Source organism: Gorilla gorilla, chromosome 13, assembly GCF_029281585.2.
Source record: "Gorilla gorilla gorilla isolate KB3781 chromosome 13, NHGRI_mGorGor1-v2.1_pri, whole genome shotgun sequence".
Taxonomy (NCBI): Eukaryota; Metazoa; Chordata; class Mammalia; order Primates; family Hominidae; genus Gorilla; species Gorilla gorilla.
In genome coordinates, this window is record NC_073237.2 from 103,438,116 (window position 1) to 103,452,752 (window position 14,637).

A 14,637-nucleotide genomic window follows, 5' to 3' on the forward strand; every position below is an offset into this window, starting at 1 on the left:
AAAATGAAAGTTCTCAACAATGAAAACTACAAACACTGATGAAGGAGATTGAGGAGGATACAAAAAAGTGAAAAAAAAATCTCATGTTCATGAATTGCAAGAATTAACATTATTATAATAACCATACTATGCAAAGATATCTATAGGTTTTATGCAATCCCCGTTAAAATACCACAGTATTCTTCACAGTAATTGAAACAATGATCCTAAAATTCATATGGAACCACAAAAGAGTCCAAATAGCCAAAGCAATCCTATGCAAAGAGAGCAAAGCTGGAGGTATCATACCATATGACTTTAATATATACTACAAAGCTATACTACAAAAACAACATGGCCCTGGCATAAAAACAGACACATAGACCAATGGAACAAAATAGAGACCCCAGAAGTGAACCCATGTATTTATAACCAACTGATTTTCAACCAAGGTGCTGAGAATGTACATTGGGGAAAGGACAGCCTCTTTAATAAATGGTGCTAGGAAAACTATCCATATGCAAAAGAATGAAATTAGACTGCTCTCTCTTATCATATATAAAAATTAACTCAAAATGGGTTAAAGCCAGAAATGTAAGACCCAAAACTGTAAAACTACTGAAAGAAAACAAAGGATATGCTTTAGTACATTGTTCTGGGCAAAGATTTTATGAGTAAGACTCCAAAAGCACAAGAAATGAAAGCAAAAATAGACCAATGTGATTATACCAAACTAAAAAGCTTTTGCATAGCAAAGAAAACAACAGTGAAGAGACAAGCTGTAGAATGGGAGATAATATTTGCAATATCTATCCAACAAGGGATTAGTATCCAAGAATATACAAGGAACTTAAACATCTCAATGACAACAAAACAAATAATACAATTTTAAAATGAGGAAAGGGTCTGAATAGACATTTCTCAAAAGAAGACATAAAAATGGCCGAGTATATGAAAAAACATTCAACATCAGTAATCATCAGGGAAACGCAAAACTAAAGTGAGATATCATCTCACCCTAGTTAGAATTGTTATTATCAAAAAGATTAAAAATAAGATGAGTGTGGTGGCTTATGCCTGGAGTCTCAGCCACTTGGGAGGCTGAGGCAGGAGAATTACATGAGTCCAGGAATTCGAGACCAGCCTGAGCAACATAGTGAGACCCCATCTCAAAAAAAGAGATAAAAAAAATAACAAATGCTGCTGAGGATATAGAGAAAAGGGAATTCTTACACACTGTTGATTGGAATGTAAATTAGAACAGCCATTATGGAAAACAGTATGGAGGTTCCTCAAAAAATTAAGAACTTTCAAATGATCCAGCAACCCCACTGTTGGATATTTATCTAAAGGAAAAGAAACCTGCACTCCCATGTTTATTGCAGTACTATTCACAATAGCCACAATATGGAATCAATCTAAGTGACTATCGACGAATGGAGAAAGAAAATGTGATATATATACACAATGGAATATTATTTGGCCATTAAAAAGAATGAATTCATGTCATTCGCAGCAACCTGGATGGAACCAGAGGTTACTGTGTTAAGTAAGCCAGGCATAGAAAGACAATTATAGCATGATCTCACTTATATGTGGGAGCTAAGAAGGGTTGAGCTCATAGAAGTAGAGAGTAGATCGTAGTTATTAGAGGCTGGGAAGGGTAGTGGGGAGAGAAAATTGGGAGGGGGTCTAGTGAGAGGTTGGTTAATGGATCCAATATTATAGCTAGATAGGAGGAATAAGTTCTAGTGTTCTATAGCACTGTAGGGTGACTACAGTTTATAATGTATATTTTCAAATAGAGAAGAGAATTTTGAATGTTCCCAACACACAGAAATAATAAATGTTTCAGCTGAAGAATATGCTAATTTTCATAATTTGATAATTATACATTATATATGTATATCAATAAATCACTCTGTACCCCATAATATATACATACCCCATAAATATATACAATTATTGGCTGACAATTAAAAATAAATATTTATCACTGGATTTAGGACCCACTGAGGTCATCCAAGATGATCTCATCTCAAGATCCTTTAGTTAATCACATCTACAAAGGCCCTTTTTCCAAATAAGGCCATGTTCACAGGTTCTGAGGGTTAGAACTTAGACATATCTTTTGGAAGCTACAATTTAATTCACTACACATCCATTAAAATCATCTGAGTCAATTTTCTTTTCCTCTGTGTTGCAAGGAGCAAAGAGAGACCCCTACACTGACATAGAGCCCACCTTCCCTTGGTCCCAGCTGTACATGAGCAGAAAAGCCATTGATAGCTTTTCTCCACATATGGTTGTCTTATTTGTGTACTGCTTAATCCCTTGGCTAAGGGGTAATTAGGAAGGGATACTTAAATCCAGCTTTCTCTCTGCAGGTCAAACCATATGTCTGGTCAGCACTGCATCCACTGGAAAAAAATAAGCAATTTTTTTCTTCCCACAAAGATGCTGCTCACTTCCCATGCAGTGTGCCCACTCAAAGGGGATTCCTTTTTTTGATTTGCATAAAGCAATGTATAGGCTAGGAGAGACTCTCACCATCGACATTCATGACCTCAACTGTGTTTGCCGGTGCCCAATTAGAGGTGATGGTATAAAGTACCTGCTAAAATTGTTAGGACCATGCAAAATTTGCCAGATACTAAAAGAGATGGAGAAAGGACTGATAAAAAGCAGCGGTGACACAAGGAAGGAAACAAGGGGAACAGCAGGTAGTGAGTTAAAGGGAGTTTCTAGAAGCAGAGGGAGGGACGGAGTGGATGTAGAAGTCCACCAGACTTGGACAGCCTTATGTGAGCACACCCCCATGCTCACCAACCCCACCACAAGCAGCAAGGACTTGTCCCTTTTGTGATAGGAAGGAGCAATATAACCTAGGCTGAGACCTGTTCCCCAAACCCACCTAGCTCTGCCCCCTGCTCTGTAAGACATTGAAGGAACTATCAGGGCCCCCGTAGTAAAGACCTGTTTGAATTTTCAGTGGGAAAATATGCCTTTGCTGTACTGTGGTATCTCAGCCACATGGAGAAGGTCAGCTGGATCCTCACTGGAACCAGCTATGTCTCCAGCAACAGACACCCACAGGTGATGACCCACTTGGAGGAAGACCCAATCCCCCAAGACGACCTGCCAGAGACAGGCCAGACATCCATCTTGTAGAAGAAGAGGATGAGAAAAAGCTAGTCATGCCCTCCACTGACACTGAAATCCCTTAGGTATGTACAACCCCAAAAGCCCTTCTATATCCACAATTTTGTTGAATTCTTACAACAATATCCCATGACAAGCCCATTTTACAAACCTAGAAACTGAGTTTCACAGAGGTGAAGGTCTTGCTGTGATACAGGACTCTCTACTCATGGTCGCTTTTTGCCATTCAAAGTGGTGGATTTTAGTTTTGCTTTTTCCATGTGAGACATACTGGGAATCTGAAGGCTGGGTTGTCATCTAGACTTCCTCGTGCTGGAATCTCAGGCGTGCCACTTTACCCCAAAGTGGTGTTTTTTCTGTAAATAAAAAAGAATAATAATTATCTTCCCCATGATGTCACTGTGGAACAGTCAATAAAAATTATTAAAAAGCAATTGCCAACAATTGAAGTCAAACACATAATAGGAGAGTAAATTGCTGTGTTCTACTAGCTTCTGAGGGAATTTAGATATAATTTTTTTAAAAAGACCAATCCCTGGATATCTATGCAAGTTAGAGGGAGTCATTAGTAGGATGGAAAGAAAAGTTGTTTTATTTTCTTGGTAGTTTTATTAATAAGAAAAAGAGTAGATGTGTATTGTTTCTCAAAAAAATGAGATTTTCAGGAGCATATGGCAAATTAATCATTAAGACTCTCTTATGGATCAGACCCACTTAATATGTTCTCTGTGGTGTGTGTACAACAAACCTGCAAAATTACATTACAGTGACTATTAAATGATTCATCAGGGTCACTTCCCCAGTAGATTTAGAATCTGGTGCTTATTCATGCTTCTCCCTCGGTAAGCTTTATTATCTCAATTGTGTTTGCCAGTGGCTAATTAGAGGTGATGGTACAAGCTAATTGCTAAAATTTTTCAGAACCATCAAAGTATTTATTTTGAGAGCAGGGGAAAATTACAGTTCCATCTTTGGCAGCAGAAGGGATGCATTGTGATTTTAACAAATGGTGTGTCTGCTGGTCCTTAAGAGTTCAGTAGCAGTTTAATATGCAAAGTGATTGGCTGACAGTGTGAACCTGGAGCTGAGATGCTATTATTGCTCCCAGTACCCAGGAGTACTCTGGCTACAGCTGGGCTCACGCTTCATGGCTTGAAATTCCCACAGCCTGGGTTTGGTCTATAAAGACTCCCCCACCGCTCCCCTGCCCCTTTTGCAACTCTTAACCATAGCAAGATTGGGAAAACTGTGGGGGTGACAAATTGAATCAGGCTCACAAGCGATGTCAGGGGAGGCCAGAGCAGATAAGCTCCAGGTGATAAGAAAAAGTGCAGTCTGATAGGGAAACGGCAGACTTCAAAGAGCAGAGGAAAATTGTTTGCCAGTAGGGCACAAAGACACGGATCCGGGAGAAGCAATGCTTAGTAACTCAGGCTGGCAGCCCTGAGAAGTCTGACAACCAATAGCCAAGTCATGAACCCTAGAATGAGGTCAGGAAGGAGATTGGCCCCTAGGGAGAAAGAAGGTGAGAGCCAGAGAAAGAGAAGAATCAAGGCTGGGTCTCAAACACAAAGCCTAGAGGCAAGAAGGATAAGGCTGAGTCCCAGAGAACAGGGGTTAGATAACTCACTTTTGATCATGGGAGTGATGTTGGTTCTCTCAGAAATCAATTATTGGCCCCAGCTCATCAGACAGCTACAACACTTTCACCTTCATGATACCTTGAGATCAAGCAGCACCCAACTCACCTAGTATTCATTTCCACTTCTCTTGCGCCTTCCCATCATGTGTGTGTTGGGGGGCGGGGCAGGGGGCAGAGGGCGGGTGTTAGTGGGAGCTGGAAAGGGGAATTACAATTTCTTGGCTTACTTGTGGCTAGAGTTTGCCATGCAAATTAAATGCACTCATGCCAGATCTGAATGTGGGAAGTGGAGACCATTTCCCTGTTTTTTACCATTTCTCCAGGTAAGAAATGTCATGAGGATATAGGGCTGTGGCAGCCATGACAATGCACCTCTCACTTCTGCACTGCAAGGACTGGGGTTGACAACAGTCTTGCTACTGCAGTCTGAAATCCATGCTCACATTTACCGCACCACAGCCATGCTTCTCACAGACTGATTGCAGCCAGTGACTATGCATGGCAGAGAGACATGAGCTCCTTGGATGGGTGACTTTGGCTTAAGGATTCTCCATATGCTTTGCTGAACATTTCTAAGGTCTTCTGTCTTGCAGATTGGATTCTCTGGCATCAGTAGAAAGAATCTAATAGAACATTGTCTTTTGCTCTCTGGTACTTGCCACTGTGAACTTCTTGAGGGAAGGCGTAGTGGCCTCCTCATTTTGTGCCTTACAAACCCTGAAAAAGACAAAAAGGTTAAAGACTCTAACATCTATTTTATTCATGTATTGTTTGTTTTTGAATTAGTAGTGATGATAGCCATTACTAGCTGAATACCTAATCCATATGCCAAACATTTTACATTATGCCCTACTAAATGTATTAGCTCATTTTATTCAATTCTCACAACAAAGCAGGTCTTATTATTAGCCCCATTTGGCAAACGAGGACATTGAAGCTTAAAGAGATCATGCAATTTTTCCCAAAGTCACATGGCTAGTAACGGACAGGCTCTCTTGCCTGATTTTCGTACAAACATCACATGCCAGGTGCCAAGCTAGGATCTACCTAGAATTTATTTCACATATTTCTTACTATAAAGGTAACACCAGCACCAGAAGTACAGCAGGATCAGGCTTGGCTTAGATGGATCTGATTAAGAAAGCTTCATTGCTGGGTTCCTTTTCAATGTTGTCATATCTATAATAATAGAGATTGCCAGATAAAATACAGGACACCCAATTAAATTTGAATTTCAGATAAATAATGAATAATCTGTTAGTATAAGTACGCCTTCAGCAGCATTTGGGACATACTGATTTACTTGGGTGTCTTGTATTTTCATTTGCTAAATTTAGCAACCCTAAAAACAATTAAGAATCTGCTCCCAGAGATCAGGGGGCATGTTGTTCAAAGCCATAATGCAAAAAAGCCAAGCACTCTTAGAAGAAAGATAATAATAACAGTAACAACAACTGCTAATTTATTGAGTACCCTTTTATGTGCTAGGCACTGTTCTAAGGTCTTTTGTGTAATAATTTACCCTAACCTTGCAACAAGCCGGTGGAATAGGCATTCCTGTTCTTCCTATCTTGCAGACAACTGAGCCAGAGAAACTTGCCCAAGGACAGCCAGCCAGCAAGCAGCAAGGTTGAGATTCAAACCATGACTGTCATTTCTAGATACTACATGTTTAACCACTAACCTCATAAAGAGTAAGGCTCAATTTGCCAAATTATAAAGCGAATATTCAACTCAGGTTTACACAAATTCTATAGACTCTCTCTTCATTTGTTCTTTCTCATTTACCAAAAATCTAGAACCCATTTTTCTCCTTATAGGTATCATACCCTCGTAGGGCAGTGATCTAACCAGACACTATATTTTTAAAATACAATTTTCCTGTTTAAAAATTATTATATGTTAAGGTTTTCTAAATTTTGGAATACAAAAAAGAATACAGAAAACTACAGAAAGTATAAAGAAACTTAAAATTACCTTAATTTCCTTTGTTAATGTTCTGTATAGCTTTTCAGTCTTCCTATGAACACATATTATTTGCTTTTTTAGACAAAATATGAATCATACTATACATACTGTTTTGTGGCTTCCATTAACAATATGCTCTGAACATCTTTCCTTTTTATAAATTGTCTAAATTGATGCTATGAACTGAATTGCATCCCCCACAAATTTCATATGTTGAATCTCTAACCCACGATGTGACTGTATTTGGAGAAAGGAAGTAATTAAGGTTAAATGAGTTAATAAGGGTGGGGCTCTGATTCCAAAGAATTCATGTCTTTATAAGAAGAGACACCAGACAGCTCACTCACTTTTTCTGCCGTGTGAGGGTATAGCAAGGAGATGGCCATCTGCCACCCAGGAAGAGAGCTCTCACTAGATGTCAACCTTGCCATGCATTGATCTGGGACTTCCAGCCTCCAGAACTAAGAGAAGATAAATCTCTGTTGTTTAAGCCACCCAGTCTGTGGTACTTTATTATGTAAGCCTAAGCAGACTAATAGTTTTTCAGGACTATAATACTCCATTGGATGGATACACCAAAATTTATTCAACACATTCCCTTGATAGGGCTTGCATCTGTGTCCCTACCCAAATCTCATATTGAATTGTAATCCCCAATGTTGGAGGTGAGGCCTGGTGGAAGGCAGTTGGACCACGGGGGTGGTTTCTCATTAACTGTTTAGCACCATCCCCTTGGTGCTGTTCTCATGATAATGAGCTCTCGTGAGACCTGGTTGTTTAAAAGTATGTAGCACTTCGCTCTGCTTTCTTTTCCTCCTGTTCCAGCCATGTGAAGAGCTGGCTCCTTCTTCGTCTTCTGCCATGATTGTAAGCTTCCTAAGGCCTCCCTAGATGCCAAGTAGATGCCAGCATCATGCTTCCCGTACAGCCTACAGAACTGTGAGCCAATTAAACCTCTTTTCTTCATAAATTGCCCAGTCTCAGGTATTTCTTTATAGCAGTGTGGGAATATCCTCATTGCTAATTCTATAAATTGCATTCAAATTTGCACTTTCAGAAGTAACACCTGTAAGTAAACTTTCCCAGCCCTAACTTAGGATAGATTTTTAGAGACAGAGTCACTGGTAGAGTGACCGATTGTCTCAGTTTGCATGAACTATCCTGGTTTTTGCACTGAAAGTCCCATGTCTTGGAAAACTCCCCCAGTTTTGGCAAACCAGGACAGCCAGCCACTGGATTTCTAGGTCAAAGACAATGCACTTTCTAGGGCTTTGTTACACATACTGCTGGATCACTCTCAAAATGGGTGCTAATTTCCATACCCACCATGTAAGAGGTTTCTCTTCAGAGGTATAGTACCTTATCTGTAATTTACATGAACATACTTTAGCATAGATAGTGAGATATAGGAGGTGTAAATTAAAAGTAATCTATACCCTAGAAAGATCTAATTAATATGTGAAGTACCCTAATCAGGAATCCACATTCTAGAGGTGGCTGGTTAGCATTTGAAAGACCCTAATCAGGAGCCCCTACTCCAACTCCAGCGCCTGCCACAGGCACTCAGACAAGTGCTTGCTTTAAATGCCATTATGTGAAGCTGCATATTGAGCTTGTTAATTAGCATAAGGGATATTAGAAATAATGTTTCATTGGTGAAATATGAGCTATTCAGAAAAACATTCTGCCTTGCATCAACAGAAGATTTTGAAAAATCTGGTATCAAAAACCAGCAGCCAAACACTTTTGGAGTAACACTTCAGTTGTGGAACTTTGTTTGATCCCATCACCCCTACATTTATCAGAGGATTAAAAAGGTTTGGAATTGGGGGAGTTATAATTTGGGGGTTACCACGATGACTAGAGGAGTGGGAGGAGGATGGATAGCAGAATTCAGTGCCTGGGTGGAGGCAAAATGTCCTACAATGCCCATGCCCAGACCACACAAAATGCCGTGGACGCTGGAAGAGTTTCCAGCTAATGTTCAGAATCTTGTGGCATTTTTGCCTCAAAATTATCCTTCCAGGTTGGAGAACCCCAAGAACAGAGGTTCCACACTTAAGTGGTTTTAGAAGAGAAAGCAACTGGTCTTTGTGTATTTTTGTTGTTTTACTGTATTGGGGCCTTTTGTTTATTTATTATTTTTGTTGTTACATGTGGCTAGGAGTTCAAAGGTCTGAGAACCAGGCACTCCAATGTCGAGGGCAGGAGAAGACAGATGTCCTAGCTTAAGAAGAGAGAAGGAGAAATTGCGCTTCCTCTGCTTTTTTGTTATATTTGTGCCCTCAAGGAACTAGATGATTCCCACCCACATTAATGAAGACGATCTTCTTTCTTCTGTCTATGTATTCAAATGCTAATCTCTTCTGGAAACACCCTCATAGACACACTCAAAAATAACCTCTTCCCAGCTATCTGGCCATCCCTTAGCCCAGTCAAGTTGACACATGAAATTAAGCATCACATCATCCCACAAGGAGACCCACTGAGGACTTCTGCAGGCTGAGATGGGGGTGAAAGGAGCAGACTTGGGTTCATGGCTTTAAAGGAGGTCTGAGATGAGGGGATGTAAACTGGGATTGGGAGGTTCAGGGAAAGAAAGGGAGTCAGCATTAGGAGATTGCCAGGTACCCCTGGTGGCCGGGGCCTGAGAATCTCCAGGGAGCTGAACCAGCCCCTACCAACCCTCAGGGGTTGGGGGGAAGGAGCACCTCATGCCATAAAGGTGGAAGGGCCACAGGAGCTTCTCCTTCCTATGCTCTTACATCCCAGTTGCCTGCAACCGTCAATGCATCGCCTATCACAATGGTCCTTCATCAGTTGCATATCAGAATCACTTGGAAATGTTTAAGATACAAGTGTTCAGGCATAGATTCTGATTTAATTCGTCTGGGATTGGTCTAAGCATCTTTTTTTAATGTTCCCCTGGTAATTCTAATGGACTGCCATGTGCTAAGATAACCATAATTTTCTTTAGACCACCTCAGCACAGACTATATGGTGTTACTGTGTTATAGGATTAAGCTGGTGGTTCTTGACCTGGGCCGTATGCTGAAGTCACCTAGGGAGCTTAAAAAAAATACCAATGCCTGGGTTCCACCATCAGAGATTCCAGTGTACTTGGTTTGCAGGTGCGTCGATGGTTTTAAAAGTTCTTCTAGTGACTCCAATAGAGATCAAGAATGAGGCCCACTGGATCAAGTTCTAGCTCAGAAACCACAGTATATTTAAGCGTGCAAAGTTTGGGGGTGGTCAGGTGAGTTCTAATCTAGACACTCATTCTTCAAGAGAAATCTATACATTCTTCTACTACCCTATCTCAATCAAAAAACAAATGCTTTGCAAATTAGCATACTGGACATTAAACATGGGTTTTTATTAAATTGCATGATGAATATGATGAGCAGGCTGTCCACTGGTGAAATCGCAGTTAGATGATATATATGTATTGGCTAACAATATTTTAGAGACACTTTCTACCTTTGCATAAATAGGGTATGGAAATTCAGTGAGGCCTGTATCCTTTACTATTAGGGATATTATTTTAGAAATATTACACTGAAACTATATTGGAGATATATTGCCCTAAGTGAAATCTCTAAGTGGTTCCATGTTCAGCTGTGAATTCTCAAAGGTGTTGGTTGCCTAATGCCATCTCTCGGGGTGACAGGAACTTTGGCCTTCACCACTGTATAAGTCCATTTTCACATTGCTATAAGGAAATACCTTGCTGAGCACAGTGGCTCATGCCTGTAATCCCAACACTTTGGGAGGCCAAGGTGGGTGGATCACTTGAGGCCAGGTGTTCAAGACCAGCCTGGCCAACATAGTGAAACCCTGTCTCTACTAAAAAGACCAAAAATTAGCTGGGCATGGTGGCACGTGCCTATAGTCCCAGCTACTCAGGATACTGAGGCATGAGGATTGCTTAAACCCAGGAGGCAGAGGTTGCAGTGAGCTGAGATCACACCACTGTGCTCTCGCCTGGGTGACAGAGAGAGACTCTGTCTCTAAATAAAATAAATACATATGTATATACATACATACATACCTGAGACTGGGCAATTTGGAAAGAAAAGTTTTAATTGGCTCACTGTTCTGCAGGCTGTACAGGAAGCATGATGCTGGCATCTACTTGGCTGCTGGGGAAGCCTCAGGAAACACAATCATGGCGGAAGGTGAAGTGGGAGCATGGGAGCAGGCACATCTTACATGGCAGGAGCAGGAGCAAGAGGGTGGGGGGAGGTGCTATACAGGTTTAAATGACCAGATCTCATGAGAACTCACTCACTGTCACAAAGACAGTACCAAGGGGGCTGGTGATAAACAATTCATGAGAAGATGTTCCCATGATCCAGTCACCTCCCACCAGGTCCCACCTCCAGCAGTGGGGATTACAATTCGACATGCAGTTTGGGCAGGGACACAAATCCAAACCATATTAACCACAAATGAACCTTTGATGCAAAGTGCTAAGTTGAGCACCTGGGAGCAAACTTCCTCAGGTATAGAACAGGTCATGAGAATCCTTTCGTGATGACTTGCTAACAAGCATTTAGTTAGTAAATGTTTGTACACCTAGCAGAACTGTCTCTGAGACTTGGTTTAATTAAAATGTGTTAGTAAGGATGTAAAAGCATGTGACTCTCACCCACCCTGCACTAGAGCAGCCCCTGATGGCTGTCAGCATAGAGCTGGCCTGGCTCTAATAGCAAACTCATGGTGTTCTCTTCTAGAACATAAGCAAAGCCTCTCTCATTGTTACAGAACAAGATGTAAAACACGACCACTCTGGAATCACGTCCCAGCAGAAGGATAAAACCACCAGCCAAACCATGAATATGGTCAAACACCTTCTACCAACTACTAGAGTGGCTGGTGCTTCTTTACCTGTTCTAGATTTGGCTCTGCTCTGTTCCTCCCACCTCCTAAATAAAACTTATCTAGGAACTGTGCAATCACAGAATAGCCTTGCTTCTGATAACACCCAAACCAGAGCAAAATCATATTCCCTTGAACTCTCCCCTAACACAAGCCTAAATTCTATAAAAAGCCCCTTCCATAACTCCCTTACTGAGATAGACCAAGTTTCTCCATTTTGTTTTGTCTCCCTTGTTACAATTACCTATTCGTATTAGTGTTCTATTATATGTTAGTATATAACAAATTATTAGAAATTTAGATGCTTAAAAACAATACAAATTTATTATTTCAAATTTTCCACAGGGCAAAAGGCTGGGCTTGGGTAGCTGGGTCCTCTCCTTAGACTCTTACAAGGCTAAAATCAAAATGTCAGCTGGGGCTACATTCTCATCTGCAGCTTGGGGTTCTCTTCCAAGCTAATTCAGGTTGTTGGCAGAATTCAGTTATCAGGAATTGAACTGATAAGGTATAGGACTGATAAGGTTTGGCTGTGTCCCCACCCAAATCTCATCTTGAATTGTAGTTCCTATAATCCCCACATGTTGTGGGAGGGACCTGGTGGGAGGTAACTGAATCATGGGGGTGATGGTTTTATAAGGGGCTTCCCCTTTCACTCGGTTCTCATTCTTCTCCTTGCTGCCTCCCTGTGAAGAAGGATGTGTTTGCTTCCCCTTCCACCATGACTGTAAGTTTCCTGAGGCCTCCCCAGCCATGCTGAACTATGAGTCAATTAAGCCTCTTTCCTTTGTAAATTACCCAGTCTCAGGTATGTCTTTATTAGCAGCGTGCAAATGGACTAATGCAAAGACCGAGGTCTTATCTTCTTACTGGCTGTTGGCCAGAGGTTGCTTTCTGCTCCTACAGGCCACCCTCACATCTTAGCCCCATAAGCCCCCTCCACAGGCAATGAACAACTTGCTGTTTGCTTTCTTCCAAGCTGCCAAGATGATCTCTCTGAGATTTCATCTTCTTTTAAGATCTCACCTGATTAGGTCAGGCCCACTCTATATAATCTACTTTTGATTGTAGTAATGTAATCATGGGAATGATATTCCAATGTATTCACAGGTCCTACTCAGATTCAATTTAGACTCAAGGTGAGAAAATTATACAAAGCATGTTCACCAGGGAGCAGGTATCTTCAGGGCTATCTGCCTACGACAACAAGAAACCTGTATTTGTTCAATTATGTTCTTCATGGTCTTTGGCCAAAAGACATCAACACTTTCCAACTATTATTTTCTATTAAAAGGAACCAAAGACTTGTGCATGATCAGACTACAACAAGTCAGTTCATAACATCAGGATGGGAAACCACTGGGCGCAGACTTGTCAGAACACTTGACTGAGTCCCAGTCAAACCATCTGGGTGATCATTCCCCCTTTTCAATAGCAAAGGCATTCAGAAGCCTCTTTCACTAACAGGCAGGTGAAGCTTGATACACAGAGGACTAAAAAGAAGCTAGTTGCCTAATGTAAACTATTTGCTCAATAACCAATTATCCAAATTTGGACTACCTATTAATGATCTATTCCCAAATTTTAACTTTAATCATTTACTGAAACTTATCTTAAAATTATTCTTGAAATATTAAATAAATTTCAGAATATTCTCTTAAAGATAGGAATAATGTCTAGCACTTCTCCCCTTCTATTAGAAGCAAAGAACACTTGCTAAGTGAGAAAATAATGGTATTTCTATTACCTATGATTATGAGCACTTTCTGTCCCAGGAGTCTAATTTAAATTATCCTTTTGAAAGAAAATATCAGAATGGTAGGGAACCTGGAATTCACACCCAATGGAAATGTCTCTATGAACCACAACAGGTTGATTTGCCCCCTGAGGAGTGTCCTTACAACCCCAATTATCCTTTAATTTATGTGAATCCTCTGATTTCTTCTTTTAGGCTTTTACTCAAATTATCAGGATCATTCATTCATTCATTCATTCACTGAATAAATACATTTGAGCACCAACTATGTGCCAAGTGCTCACTATGGAGATACAGCAGTGGATCATAAAAATTTGCTTCATGGAACTTCATGGAACTTTCAGTATAGCAGGAACACAGGCATTCAACAAATAATTCAAAAATGAATACATAATTACAAATTCCGATGACTAGTTGGAAGGAAAAGTGTAAGAGAAAGAAAAAACCCTATGGTTATCATGGTTATTTTAACTATGGGGTGAAAATCGTGAGTTTGAACATTTTCTCTTTTTTCCTGTTTCTACAAATATTGATTAGGAAGACATCTAGCCTCCCAGAAAATGAGGAGGGCAAGTAGGAATGTGCCAAGGGATAAGGAATCCACTCGTCCCTTTCCGGGATTAAAAAACAGGTCAGCTGGTAATATGGTTTGCCTGTGTTCCCACCCAAATCTCATCTTGAATTGTAATTCCCATTATTCCCACATGTCCAGGGAGGGACCCAGTGGGAGGTGATTAGATTATAGGGGCAGTTTTCCCCATGCTGTTCTTATGATATTGAGTGAGTTCTCATGAGATCTGATGATTTTATAAGTGTTTGACAGTTTCTCCTTCACATGCTCTTTCCTGCCACCTTGTGAAGAAGGCACATCTTCTTCACCTTCCACCATGATTTTAAGTTTCCTGAGACCTCCACCACTATGTGGAACTGTGGGTCAACTAAACCTCTTTCCTTTATAAATTACCTAGTCTCAGGTATTTATAGCAGTGTGAAAATGGACTAATACAACTGGTGATCATAACCTACCACTCGCTTCAATGTAACTGGAACAAGTCCTACCACACAAAGATCTCTACCTCCTGATATTACTTACTGTATCAATCTTTGTTACAAAGTCAGCTAAAGGAGAAGTATTTTTTCTACCTATGGCCATACCACCCAGAACACGTATGATCTCAGAAGCTAAGCAGGGCCAGGCCTGGTTAGTACTTGAATGGGAGAAGTACTTTTTCCCACTCTGAATAAAAAA